The following is a 14,395-nucleotide window of genomic DNA, read 5'->3' as shown; positions in this document are numbered from 1 at the left end:
ATGCACACAATACAATAGTTCAAATGCCAGCAACTCACGGACATTGTGGACAAGGCTGTATTAGATTCTGTTATTCTAAGGGGGGCTATTGTGATTAATATCCTTACAACAATATCTAATAGAGAAAAGGGTGAAGGACTTTTTCATGGTTCTGTATCAACGTACAGCACGTTGCAGTAAATCAGTGTTTTGCCATTCCGGAATATATGAGTTATTTTTAATTTGAAGTTGCCGAATCCTGAAAAAAAATAGCAGGCATATGTATAGCCTGAATCTGAGTTAAGATTTTTGATGTTAACAAAGGATTTCACCTGGCATAGAAAAAAAAGAAAAAAAAAAAAGGCACAAACTGCAGTCCCTGGCCAACACAAAATTGAGTTCTATGTTAATGTCACTATAAAGTATTAGCTTCATTGGGGAAATAATGTCAGTTGCTGCACAGCTGGAATTTTACTTTTATTGATTGTTCTTCGAGATGCATTTTAAATGCAAATGAGATTTTATTTCATTGTGAAAGTTACTGTGGAAAACATCTTAAAAAAACATATTTGGAACTTCTAAAATATGTGCATAAAAGAATGATTCTTTATGGTTTCATAGTTATTGTCATACATATATTTTTTCAATTTAGTCACTGTAAGTAAATATCTACCAGAATACAAAATGTAGTCATTATACAAAGACCTTTCTGCTCAATTTTCATAGCAGTGAGCAAAAGTTAAGAGGAAACAATGTCTAGAGTCTAGACTGAGAAGTAATAATGAGCTATAATCAGAGTATTAAAACATTATAGAAATTTAGAATACTGCTGATACTAAATTTCATAAATAATAACAGAACTGATGTGAATAATTCTAAATTTCAGGATGCCAAGAGTCCAAATGGACCATAGGATTTATCTGGTACTCACTACAGAAGAAGAATCTCCATGCTGAGATGATTAACTAAAAATCTCATGAAGCTGAACAGCAAACTGCTTCAAACAGGAAGTTTCTGACTATCATAACGCAAGCCAAGAATTCCAGGTAGAAATATTTATATTTATCAGCAGCCAATTACAACAACAGATTAAATGTTAACACAATCTCATTTATATTGTAAATCCCTGTAAAAGTGGAGTTAGTGTAAATAAGAATCATTAAATCAAAGGAACAACTCACCGAGCAAAATTACTTGGTCACATCTCAGTGAAATGTATCTGAGGCCCTTAATTGGAGACTTCATTTTGCATGTTAATACTCAGAGAAAAGTCAGGGCTGGAGAAAAAGTACTGCCAGAGTCATGGAGCCATTTTTCCCCGAAAAGTCAGTTTTACAAAGATGTGGGAAATAAAGAAGCGCACTGGGCTTCTATTTCACAAACAACAAATACAGAAAGGGTCAACATTTATGAATTATAATTTGCAAAGATTACTTGAGGTAATGAAAGATCTGGGAAGAATAAAATATCCAAGACTAATAAGAGACAACAAAATGAAGATGAATACACATCCATGATAGGAAAGGCTAGTGTAGAAAAAAGATAAATGCACACTGTTTAAAAATCAGTAAAATTATTTCCTGGCATATAAAGAATGAGATATCAGTGAAAGAGAAAACTGATTCTTAAGAGACAGTTTGAGTAATTTATTGAGACCACATGATTGTGCTAAAATAATTGCTTAGTCATTTTTATCTACATTTGTAAAAATGATTTGTTGAAAAATGCCAAATTGATATCTCTACCAGAGAAACAAAATTGAATTATAAAAGAGATTGTCAAGAAAGATAGATCCCTATACTTACATTTGGCTGTAATGCACTGATTTAGAAACTGATGAGAGCTCCTTCAGTCTAGGATAGCATGGTGTCCAGGCAACAACATTTGCAATCCCCTACAGGAGAAGTTAAGAAGTCATTCTGACAATTGGTGTCAGAGTGCAGGATGTGCCATTTGCATCTCTTCCTCTTTCTGCTTTGCTGACAGATAAAATTAGTGCCACTGACTCTTACCATTCCTCCTTCTCTCGTTTGCTATTTCTTCAAGCTGGTGGAACTCCCAGAGGCCAGGACAAGAAATCTGAGGCAGCTTCATCAGATTTTAGCTGCTGTCTGATTGTGAAATTATGAGAAATATTCTAAAGGAAGTTACAAGGAGAGAATGTACTAATTTTTATATGTTTACATATTAAACTTCTTTCTTTGAAGAAGACAAAGTATCGATGTGGAGAATGAAAAAACTTCTTTGCTGAAGGTGCAGTGCATCAGGGGGAAGTTCTTCACAGAGAGAGTGGTGAGGAACTGGAACAGGCTGCCCAAAGGAGTTGTGGATGCCCTGTCCCTGGAGGTGTTCAGGTTGGATGGGGCTCTGGGCAGCCTGCTCTAATATTAGATATGGTGGTTGGTGGCCCTGCCTGTGGCAGGGGAGTTGGAGTCTGATGATCCTTGAGGTCCAACCCAAGCCATTCTATGATTCTATGATTTTGAGAGACATTCAGCCAGGATAAGACTACTTTCCAGGGTAAATGGCACTCCAGCACCAATGAGATAACAGAATCACTATGGTTGGAAAAGACCTCTAAGATCATCTAACCCAATACATGCATCACAAAATATCTTCCAGTTTTGTTGCAAGTTGGTAGTATAGTCAAGTAAATTATTACAAGCAGATATTATGACTTCATTTTCTACATTTCTCTGCTCAAAAAGTGTATTTGGTTATCCATTTTAATAGCTTATTTAGTTGGAAGTCATCTCATGAATTTATCTGCTATTTCCCTATCTTCCTTCCCTAACTTTCCAAACCTTTAACCTTGGGGTTTGCTTCTGAGTGAAAAACCCAAATGTTAAGAATTAGCCTTTACTTGTTATTTTTCATTTGTACTACCTTTCTGGGTTTCACAAGTGCAAGTGGACATCACTGATTCACAATTATACAAACAGAGAACATCAAACCCCTTTGTACTAAAATCCTGGAGAGCATTAATTTGGAGTCAGATGAAAATACAGGTGCTTTTTGATTTCCAAGTAACAGTATCCAGCTATTAGACTGTATATCCATATTTTTAATGTTAGTGACATTTTTATTTACAGTGGACCAGAAGGCTTTCTCCTAACTTAACTCATGGCAGCACTTGCCTACCTTAACAGGCATTAGGAAGATTAATTTGTCTACATTAGTAAGGCACTATTTGAAAAAAGAATGCAATGGTCAGTATGAATGCCAAATTCTGTTGTTATTACTGTATTTGAATCTTATGACATAAACAAGATTTCTCTTCTGAGGAAATGTCACAGATTACCTTCTTTTGATTGCCTAAAAGATGCAAATTCAGGAAGGTATCAAGACTGTGCATCTGTTCTGCTACAGTTCTAACACCTAACCTACCATTTTATTTATGCCTCTGGTATACATGAAATGCACCCTAAGTATTTAATTAAAATAGTCATTCAATCATAACGATCTCCTTCATTCTAGTTAAAATGACTCCAGTCCTGGATAAAATGTAACCCTGGAATAACACATGACCATAGCTTTAGATTGAGTGTTATGGAATTCCCATGCTAAGCTTTTTAACGAGGAGCACATTAATGGCATTGACTTCAAAGGAATTACATTGGTGTTAATAAGATGTACATCAGCTCAAACAGGTCAGACCACCAGGTGGCAGATCACTAATAGTTTTAAGCCTATTTTGGGTGTCTGTCATTATTTGACTTTACAACATTTTGTGAATATTAAGAGTTAGGGTTTATTAGAAAAAACAATACTGGCTTTAAAAAAATAACAGAGTTTTGGAAAGAAAATGTTGAATTTCTGAAATAAATCTAAATGAAAAGGCGTCTCCTGACTGCAGTGTTTTCTATGCAATACTTATGAGGTACATACACATTTCACATCTATCTGTAACTGCTCTTCATGAGCTGATTCTAGGGCATACTACTACTATGATAAATTTGAAATGAGATTGAGAAACAGGACCTAATAAAAAACTCTTTTAAATACTTTATAGTGAAGAATTAAGCTGAGAGATACACAATGAAGAAACACACATCAATCTGAATGAACTATTTGGTGCAGGGTACATACAGTGGGGGGGCATCCTCCCTGCTGTTTGTCACTAACACATGCACAACTAGTTACATTTAACGTGATGAGGCTCTTTCATTTCTTTACCACCTTGCTACTTTATTATTATTGGGCAAGATAGTTAACATATGTATACTGAAGTACCTTTATTTAACTTCATAGGGCTACACTAACAAATGCAAGCCGTATTTCCAGCTATTATCTGACAAACAGATTAGGTCATTGCTTTTCTATAATACAGTGTGAGAAAAGTCTCAAGTAAAAAATTCTTCCACATGGCAGCTAAAGTACCAGGCATAGTTGATCGTGATCACATAGACCTTACAGCTTCTAATCAAACCTCATCTCCTAGGAGCTCCTAGGACTTTTGATTATCCTCAAATTTTTAATTTAGATAAGCAGAAAAATTTCCACAGTCCATAGATGTTTTATTATTCCTGTTTCTCAAATTCCAATAATCATATCTCATTTTTGGATGTTTTTAACAACTTAAAGAGGGCTTTAGCATGGCATTAAAAAAAAGAAAACAACATGGTAGCACTCATATGTTACCTTAAATTTCCATTCATAGGGGCAAGTTATGACAGACCTTGGTATCTACAACCTCCTTTTCAGCACTTTTTCCAAAAAATAAAATAAAATTTAAAAAAAAAAATAGAGCTTCTATTCCATAAACTCTTAACTACAACCATCAGTTTAAGTGAGCCACTGCTCTCCTTGATCTGAGGCAACAGCAGCAAGACTTACACAGCATGCATACCCATAAGCAGTACACTCACAGGGGCTTGTTCTCACAGCATCTGTTTCTGTGTTGTTAGGAGCCCAGGTAGAATTACTACAATACTGTGAAGGCTCCCACCTGTGGCCTTCACCAATACGCTCTTTTATTTTGAAATCTTTAGTTAGTGCTTCTGAGTTTTGCACTTACCTCTGTCACTGGCATGCCATATAAACACAGACAGCGTTTCTTCCCTCTATGCTTCAGTTTCTCCACCTGTAACATAAGGATAATGCTTATCTACCTCACCCAGTACTTATGAAATGTCAGTCAGTATTTCACAGTATGCTAAAATTCCAAAGTGAAAGATATTAAAGCAATTCAAAGACTGCAATGCAGTATAATGGCATATTCATCTGAGTCACCTTGTAATGGTGGCTGCAGGTCTAAATCTCTCCAAAATCAAGAACAACTTGTGATAAAACTGGTCATTTTATATCACTATTGTTTCTTTTTTCTTGGATTTCCCTTTTATCAGATTGTCCGAAGAGGGAATCGATCATCTGAATCTACTCTAATTGATTGGGCTTGTAGGTGAGCTGTGTTTGTAACCACAATAAACTGTGCTCACACATACAACAAGTCCTCAGACCTTACTTATTAGAGATCAAAGTAAGTGAAATTTTAACAGCCTTCTCCAGAACTGATATTTCAAGCTTCACTTTGGGAATCAGACTTCAAGCAAAATGCTTACAGTGGTGCATCAGAAAAATAGTGAAGGTTTTGCTCAAAAGCTCAAAATAAGAAGATCACTAAGCAACCATTCACTAATGCAGAATTTATTTTTCCAGAAAACTTTTAAAAGCTCTCCTTTGTAATTGAATCACATCAATATTAGGTTTTTTTTGTGAACTGTTGAGTTCATATAGGTATACGTGATATGGTATATGCACCACAGATAAACTTGCCCTTGTAATGACATATTTCAAACCTAGAGATTAGAATGCAGGAAAAGCATGCGCTCAATTAATGAAATATAATGAAAACTTTATTCCACTAGATTTTTCTTTACACCAAAAAAAGAAAAGAAAAAGAAATTACTAGGCCTGGCTCAATGTTAGAATGTGTTTTCTATGCACTGACATATACACCCCATGCAGCTCTGCAGGCACAGCTTTCAAGACTTGCTCTCCCACTCCATTTGAACACCAGAACAGAAATAGCAGCAGAAGTGGATTACAAAACCCTGACATGCCAGGCAATGAAGTAATCCTTTTTCTTGCTCCTTGGGGAAATCCAGTGGGATTAAAAGAAAAATAATTGTCCATGTTCTTTATTAGGTTGGCGGGCATAAATCTCTGGAACAGGATCAGACATTGGCTGTCAAGGCTTTTGTGACATTGTATGATACTCCAAAACTATACAGCCGTCTCCAGGAAAGAGAATGCAACATGAAACTGTTTTTCAAAGAAAAAAAAGCCATAATTTAAAATTAGGATTTGACATAAATCCAACAGGCTGCTGTTGGATAAAGCTGGCCCTGTTGCATTAACAGTAAATGGATTGCTCATTTTTAAAGCAGCCATCAGAATTTGGAGTGAAGAACACATGGGCTTTTAAATAACTTTTAAATTCCAAAATAGTTAATATTGTGCCATTCGTGATAAAATTAAAAGCTTGATTTGGTTACTGTTTTCAGCTATGTCATTAATTATCACCCACTTAAAAATGGAAAATTGCTTTCAAAAAGAAGTCTAGCTTCATTCAAATCTAAGTGGAGCTAATTATCACACAGGTTTTCAGTCATATCCAGTTTTATACACATTCCTAGTTAGAAATAAAGGAACAAGCAGCTTCCATGTCCTCAATAGCACAAAAATACCACAAAAATGCAGAGGAAGCTTGTTAGCATAGCGATATAACATATTCATTATATGCCAGCTGAAGTATTGCAAAGTTTGCATCTGTTGTCATGAAGATAGATTGATATTAGATAGATAGGATTCATTACAATCTAGCCTTCATTGTGCCTGCTTTGAAGCTAAGTAAAGAGCTATTTCCACAACAACTATGGAACAATTCATTTGTATCCTTTCAGAATACACAAGATCATTACCTCTGTGGCAAAACAGCCTTGTGATGGAAAGCCCTTCTAAATGATAAATTGCACATTTAAAAGATATAGTTTAGAAGGCTATAATTCCAAAATTATTCTCTCTTGTCTCCCTAGGTTGTATGTCTTGACAAGCTGATGAGAGTTTTAGTTTTAGTAACTACGTTTTACTGCTGTATGTATATGTTTGTTATGTAAACAGTTTCAACAGTGCACAGACACCATGTACGTTTAACTGCAATTCACTAACCAGACACATTTGTGTTCATATACTTAGTTGTACCGTAGTCAGGGACAATATGGATATAACTTAAAAGCATGCTTTTAATTTTTTTTTAAATGTAGCCCAAATCTTGGCACATTCAAGATCATTTGTAGGATATTTTAAAATATATTAATTAAAAGGAATAGCAAATGTTGTAGTCAATCTATGAGTGAAGCTCTACTAACATAAAAGTTAAGTCAGATGAAGTACAAGGTCTAGATAGGTAACTGTCTATCTTGGTTTCCCCAGGCAGCCACGCCAACAGTACCTCAATAACAACCCCAAGCCACTATCCCCATCACGGTTTTCTGCAAATGTTTATAATACAAGAGGAGTTCTGCTCTAAATAGACAATTTCCTTAGTAAAAAGAAAAAAAATACAGGCTTCAGAAGAATTCTGGATTAATGTTAGCACTATGAACATCCAGTCTTGGAGGACAAAATATGTTCTCAAATTGCTATTGTAAATGAGCTACACCATCACTCATGCTTTAGCAAGAAGTCACGTAACTACACTGACAGAAACATACAGTAGGATTAATACACTGCCTGGTAACATTGTACCAGCAGTTTTAATGCACTTCTAATTCTTGATGCTCATGGAGATATCGTCTGTAACATGGAACCTGAGCACATTCTCCATTAAAGCTTAAGACATCATACTAATAATATCAGTATTATCCAAAATATTACATTCTTCAGGGACAGCAAATGACAAAAAGATCAGAAGAGCTTTTATGCAAAGCAGTTTTCTTCTCTGTGCCAACACAGGACATAAAGTTGTACTACCTGGCATAAATATCTTAAGAATTTAAAAACAAAGAGCTATACAACCCAATGTACAGATGTCTTCCGTCAGCTAAAATGTCACCTGGTTTTGATATGACTGTAGCCACTAAATGTGTCTTCACCAGTGAAATATTCTGGCCTTGACCTTAAATGCAAATATAACCTCTGCAGATTTATTGCAACTTTAATCCCATTTCTTAGGATTTATGGTCAAATTCAGCCCTGACATCAGCTATCCAAACATATCAATAACAATCTTTAATATATAAGTACCTCAAACAGAAAATGAACTCTACAAATGCCCTGCACAAAATAATATTGTGTTAAAAACTTGTGTCTATAACCCTTGGTATTTCTTGTGAACACATTTCTTCTGTGCTTACTTTTTCAGATTTTAATGTTGCTGTATTTATAGATCCTACACTAAAGTAAATACCCAGTGAAGCTTGACTTACTTGATTACCATTAGATCTTAAATTTCTAAATAGACATAAAAAATTGCTATTAGTTCCATGCTAATCATATCACAGGTTAAATATTTAATAATACATAATATGCTGTAATTGCTGTAGAGCTCAATGGCATTCAGTAAGGCTGCTTCTTTAACATTTTTTTTTAAATTCAAATTCTTGCTAAATCATATGCAGATTACTGATGAATATCAGACAGAATTTACTTTTTTTTTTTTTTTTTTCTAAACAACGTCTGCACAGAGAAAACTATGAAGTTTCTTGCTTTCTGGTGAGAACCGAATCTCTGTCATTGCATTCACTTATGCTGTACTTGAAAACTACATCTCAGCCCTAAGCTGTAGGCTGGGGATGTCCCCTGGTGTACAAAGTGAGCCCTGGGCTCCAATGAGAGCTGGCAACACTGCCCTACTCTAAAGTTTTCTTTGTTCTCCCTGTGTTTAGGAGCCAGACTCCAGTGCTTACTACAAAATGGTGCAATTAGTTTATACCTAATTATAATACATTTTAATTTGATAGATAACAGTTCCTTTACGTGACAGAAAAAAAGCAACAGAAATTCCCAAGAGCAGCATCCTTCTGGTGATGCAGAAGCAGCCCTGTTAGCAATACTATGTGGGAGGAAAATGGCTCCAGCTGTAAATCAGCTCCTTGCTCCTCAGCAGCTCCTGCTGGAAGTCTCTGAATGTCTGCAGGGCAGAACTTCACAGTCTGCAGACTCCCAACAAACAGAAAGCTCTACAAGTAGCCAGTCTTCCCCTCTCCTTAATTCTCTTGGCAAGTTCATGATTTAAGCCACTCCAATTGAAATCATCCTCCAGACAAGAAATTCCCAGAGAATTCCCATTTCCTAATGCAGCTTGGACTAAGCTAAAGGCTGCCAGACACAGACACAAAGGAAACCTGGTGCTGCACCCCTGTCCCACAGGTCCAATAGGTGGTAGGGCTCAGCTTAGTATGGTTCCAGTGCTTCAGCTTAAAACAGTTCTGCTTTTAAAATACAGCACTACTTACACTTGTTTCAGTGGCTCAAATCATCCAACATCACATAACCCAAAAATTCAGGCAAGCAAACACAGCCATCAGGATACTTAAAAACTGCACAATCACTTTTGAACACTAATTACAGCAATTAGACATTTGTGGAACTGCATGCTGCACATGTAGCTGAAGCTAGAGCATCTGATTAGCCATGCCCTTTCAAGTTTCAGATTTCCTGAACAGATACGCATTCCAAGATGAATTATCTAAATCTAATTAAAAATTCAAAAACCATACCTCAATTATTTAAGCCTCTCTATAGAGTAACAAATGGTGCTAAAATAGAAGTTCATCAACATTTCCATCAGGAATTATGTTGTTCAAATGTATAAAGGTAATTAAACCCATTGAAAGTGCTTTAGTTATTTATTTGCATTTTTACTAGTCTCTAATAGAAGATACACCATTCAACAGCCTAGGTGCCCTTGGCAGTCTTTTGAAGAAAGCAATAAAAGATAATAATACTTAACTCTTATACACAGTGCTTTCACTAGTAGATCTTAAAGTGCTTCACAAAGGAACCAAGTCTCCTTATAGTCTTTAGCTGCAGCAAGTGAAAACCACATCTATATACAGGTACATCCTTACCTGTGCACAATAACAATGCAGTAATCGCATATTTTAAGATTATTTTAGAGACAGCTCAGTTTAAAAACAGACCTTACACCCACTCTAATTTATTACACTCCTGAGAGTTTGTTTTCCTGAAGGCTGCAAGAAACAGTGAAAACTGTCTGAACGTTTCAGGTCTGTTAAGAGCAACACGCAGTGCATTCACATTCCTGGGGGTGTATGAGAGTCAGCTAACATCCACATGTCCATCCCCAGATTGCCATTCCTCCGTGCATAGGAGGAAAATAAAATGAGTTTCTCTTGCTTACAGTATAAAAATAATAAACCTCTCTAATGGATGCACTGTTGCAAAATTACAACACTTATATAGTTCATCATTCTAATTTGTCAACTTACAGACCCTGTGGGTGAGATTTATGCACTAAACAAGAACTGTGATTACAGCATAGTAACATCTTTTGAAACCTGACTAAGCTAGCTTTGCAGAAAAGAAAAAAATGCTTCAAAGAGAACAAGATGTTCAGCAGTTGTCCAGTTGCATTTCAGTTTGAAAGAGAAAAAGCAAATACAATTTGGGTTCTAGTTTGCTTTTATTAATCTGTATTTTTGCCTTGCCTCATATGTATACATAGTTTCACATAAATTTCCATCTGTTGAAAAGTACGGAATATTGAAAACAGTTTTTATGATGACTGCATAATCTAACTCAGATCTCAGCTAAAAACCATCGTAATTATTCAGGAAACTCCAGGTTTCTTCAGGCACACATTAGGCTTTGAGTCACCACACTTCCTTTAGGAGAGAATAGTTAATCACAAAATTCCCCTAGCCTTAGATCAGGCTGTAGGTCACAGGGTATCCAACATATCTGTTAATCTCATAACCATCTGCAATTTTCTTCACAACAGTTTCATAATTAAATATCCTTTCTTCCAAGAAACAAATTATTACTTAGAAGAAAGCAAACAAATCTTACAGATAGTGTAACACCAGGCAGATTTTGCTTTCCTCTTATTCTCACCAGTCCACACACACTGGGATAACCAGTTTCTTCAGGAGCTTCCACAGCCTGCCTTCCAGGAGGAGCACCCTGCAGGGCATACCTGTGACACTTCCTTACATTTGACAATTGTATCTCTTCTTAAAAAGAACTTAATTATTTAACATCCTTAGAACCTCTTGACTCCTGGAAAACCAGTTCTCAAAAAGCAGACACAGCTGACTGGCATATCTAGCAAGACATTTTTACCTCCCACGTACTTTTCTTCATGAATCCAATGTAAGTTTTGAACAAGGAATATTCTATTCATGATTTTCTAGCACAGGCCCTGACTCCACAATCTTCCTGTGGCTAGTGTCAAGCATCTCACACTCCCTGCTTCCCCCATGTTTGAGAAAACTTCCCACCTCTGCCATTTCTCAATTACCTGCCACGTTCCCTTCTCTCTAGAGACTTCTGAAATGTGCACATATACTCCTCCTATCACACTTCTAAAATAGCAAACTGAGCTTTTTTGTTTTCTCCCTCTGCTGCAGGACCTCCATTATCACTCATTACCTCTTTTGAATTACCTTTGCTGTTCACTGTCCCAGAATGCAGCAAAAGACCCAGCAGGTACAAGATGACAGATCATACACCGACAAGCACAGCGCAGTCCGTGCTGTTTGGCTCATTCAGAGCCTGTCACTTACATGAGGCAGCTGTGCTGGTGCAGCAGATGCATGTCTGCCACCTGGTCATTCAGCAGGAATTTCCATCCTGCTCTGTCAGACACTTGGTTGTGGCACTGTGTGTCAGTCCTCTGGTGAGTGACAAATGCAGGCTGCCTCTTGACAGTTGATATGCCAAAGAAATCAACCTGCAAAGCACACACTGTGCAAGTCTGTCAGAGTCTCTCTCAATAACTAGGTGACATATCAGTATTGCTCGATTTCTATACAGAATCATATGTGGTGTTCATAATATTATTATATTCAGCTCCCCTTCTGTCATAATCTTATAAGACATATTACATTCTACTGAAAAATATGTACACGTACTTTGCTGAAAATGACAAATAGCTATTTCCTTAAAGTTATGGAGCATATGTTTGTTTTTACTAATTCGTATAAATTGTTTTCCATTTTAGAGAACTCTGCTCAAAATAATTCTGCATTAATTGGATTTAAACCAGAATAGGAAGTGTTTCAAGGTGGTCTGCCTGGCAATGACATGCTGTCTGATCACAAGTGAGGGATCCAGGTAGACCTGTGTCTCATCGATGGAGTAACTGCTGCTTTCACGTGTGAATATAAAAGCATGATATTTAGTTTCCCTGCCTGCACAAATGATGTGTTCACATATTCTGAAGTGATGTCATTAGTTTCTAGCCCTTTTCTATAGGTCTTAAAAATTGTAAACCCACATTCAGATGGTTAAAAAAATTATTTGTACTTGAATATTATTGTGTTATGAAGAAATGTCACCACTTACAAAAATATGAGTAAAATGTGACTTCTACAAGTAGATCTGCTAATATAAATAAAATATGCCTTACAGAAGGTTGAATAAAACTGCTGGCATAATTAGCCATGATCACAGCAATACTGAAGGAATAAATATCTAGAAGAACTGAAGAGAACATAGCTAAACTATTTGACAAATATATTAAAATACACATTTGAAATTGACTACAAGTTCTTTCACGTGATGAGTCCATGTAGACTTATCAGATAGATCCTCCATTCCTTTAGCTTCCATGTCCTAAAGTGAGAGCTGCACTGGGATGCACAGCAGGACGGGACACAGAGGGAAGGACAACCACCTCTATCCTCAGGGCTGATTTGTTTTCTCCATATCCCTCCTGATGTCTCTCTCCCTTATTATGTCAGGTAAGTAACAGGACTTCATACTAATTTTTGCAACCAAAATATGCAACTCCAAAACCAAGGACTACAGGCAGGTCTACAAAACTGCCTGTAGAGAGTCCTTTGGTCTCACCCTCTGTTCCCTCAAACAGGAAGGAAAACTAGAGCAAAAGTCAATTATTTGCCAGTGCTTTATTTCCATTGTTTTCTTCCATAGCTGGTATTACGTAGATCTTTACTGAAATCAACATTATTTCTACAGGTAATAAGTGTTTAAATTAACTGCCATGATTCACTTTAGCAATGTAATGGAAATCAACTTTCTCATCTATAAATCTCATCTTTCCAAAAGAGAAGGATTACTGACATAAGAAGAATTGCCTACAAATGTAGTGGAAGAGAAATATTTGTGAGAGTAGTAAAAGGAAGAGTCCAACAGAGAGATCTCAGAGCATGCAGAGCACATGAGCTGAGATTCTCACATGTATGGAAATGGAAAAACATACTCCTGGGGATATCACTATCAGTCTATACATGGAAATGAACATGTAAAATACACTTTCCTGTAAAGGAGGTTGCTTTGGAATATGAATATAAACATATGTGCATTAGATGCATAGAGAGTACATGACATATTACAGGTAACAGAATAACACACCGATAGGGAACATGCCTTGCTTTATCAAATATCATCAGACAAAAAAACCAACAACAACAACACAAAAAAACTACAGAAGAGTATTTTACAGTAGCTCAGAACTGTTAATTCAGACTGCAAAAATAAAAATGTGTTTTAACAGCAACAGTGGATCTCCATCAAAAGCCAAAAAAGAGCAACAGATATTGATTTTCTCTTTGAAGTTCTTGGAAGCCAAATGTTTCCAGGATTAATTAGCAATCATGCTAATTAAGGAGTCAAGTCACAGTATCATCAAGCTTGTAATGGTGGAAGACTTTTCAACCCTTCAACCCATTTTAAATTTATGAGCTTGCTGACTTTTGTCCATACTTCTTGAGCAGCTTTGATCTCAGTATTGACCTCATGTTTAATTTGTTTTCCTTGCTCTGAAACAGTGAATTTGAACTTGCCATTCTATCTAAATGTTATGGCTGAGCAATCAATTAAAAATTCTTACACGTAAACATTTAACCCGCACTGAGACTCTCAGAAGAATGCATAAAAGGAAGCAAGATGAAAGTGAAACAGCATTTCTGTGAGTCAACTCTACTTTGAAAATAGCTTTAAATTCTTCCTGTTTACAACTCTGTGTTCCTTAAGACAAACTGAGACACACAGAGTCCCACCCTAGGTCAGAGGAAATGGCGACTTCTAGCTTTCTCTCTTCACCTATCAAAAACAGTAAAAATGATCCTCAGAATCTACTTTGACACCAGATCAGAAGCAAAAGTTGAAATGTAGACAAAACTCATCTTCAACACGCTTTTAACGTACCAATGCAAATGCATGTGGTGAAAAATTGTTTGAATCTACTAAGAAATGGGGTTCTTGG

At 36.3% G+C, this 14,395-nt stretch overlaps 1 protein-coding gene across 1 annotated transcript in view; it reads right to left on the bottom strand.

Moving 5' to 3' along the window:
* The window catches only part of LOC109370775 (uncharacterized), a 268,116-nt gene that overhangs the window by 110,171 nt on the left and 143,550 nt on the right, over positions 1–14,395 (bottom strand). Inside the window, exons 5-6 of the mRNA XM_085241852.1 lie at positions 4,997–5,062; positions 1,785–1,873 (exon numbers count right to left, since the gene is read on the bottom strand). The gene's annotated coding sequence lies outside the window, so the exon portion shown is untranslated. The remainder of the gene's footprint in view (positions 1–1,784; positions 1,874–4,996; positions 5,063–14,395) is intronic.

This window comes from Meleagris gallopavo, chromosome 22, assembly GCF_905368555.1.
Source record: "Meleagris gallopavo chromosome 22, MGAL_WU_HG_1.1, whole genome shotgun sequence".
Classification (NCBI taxonomy): domain Eukaryota; kingdom Metazoa; phylum Chordata; class Aves; order Galliformes; family Phasianidae; genus Meleagris; species Meleagris gallopavo.
This window is presented reverse-complemented; position numbering and strand designations above follow the sequence as displayed.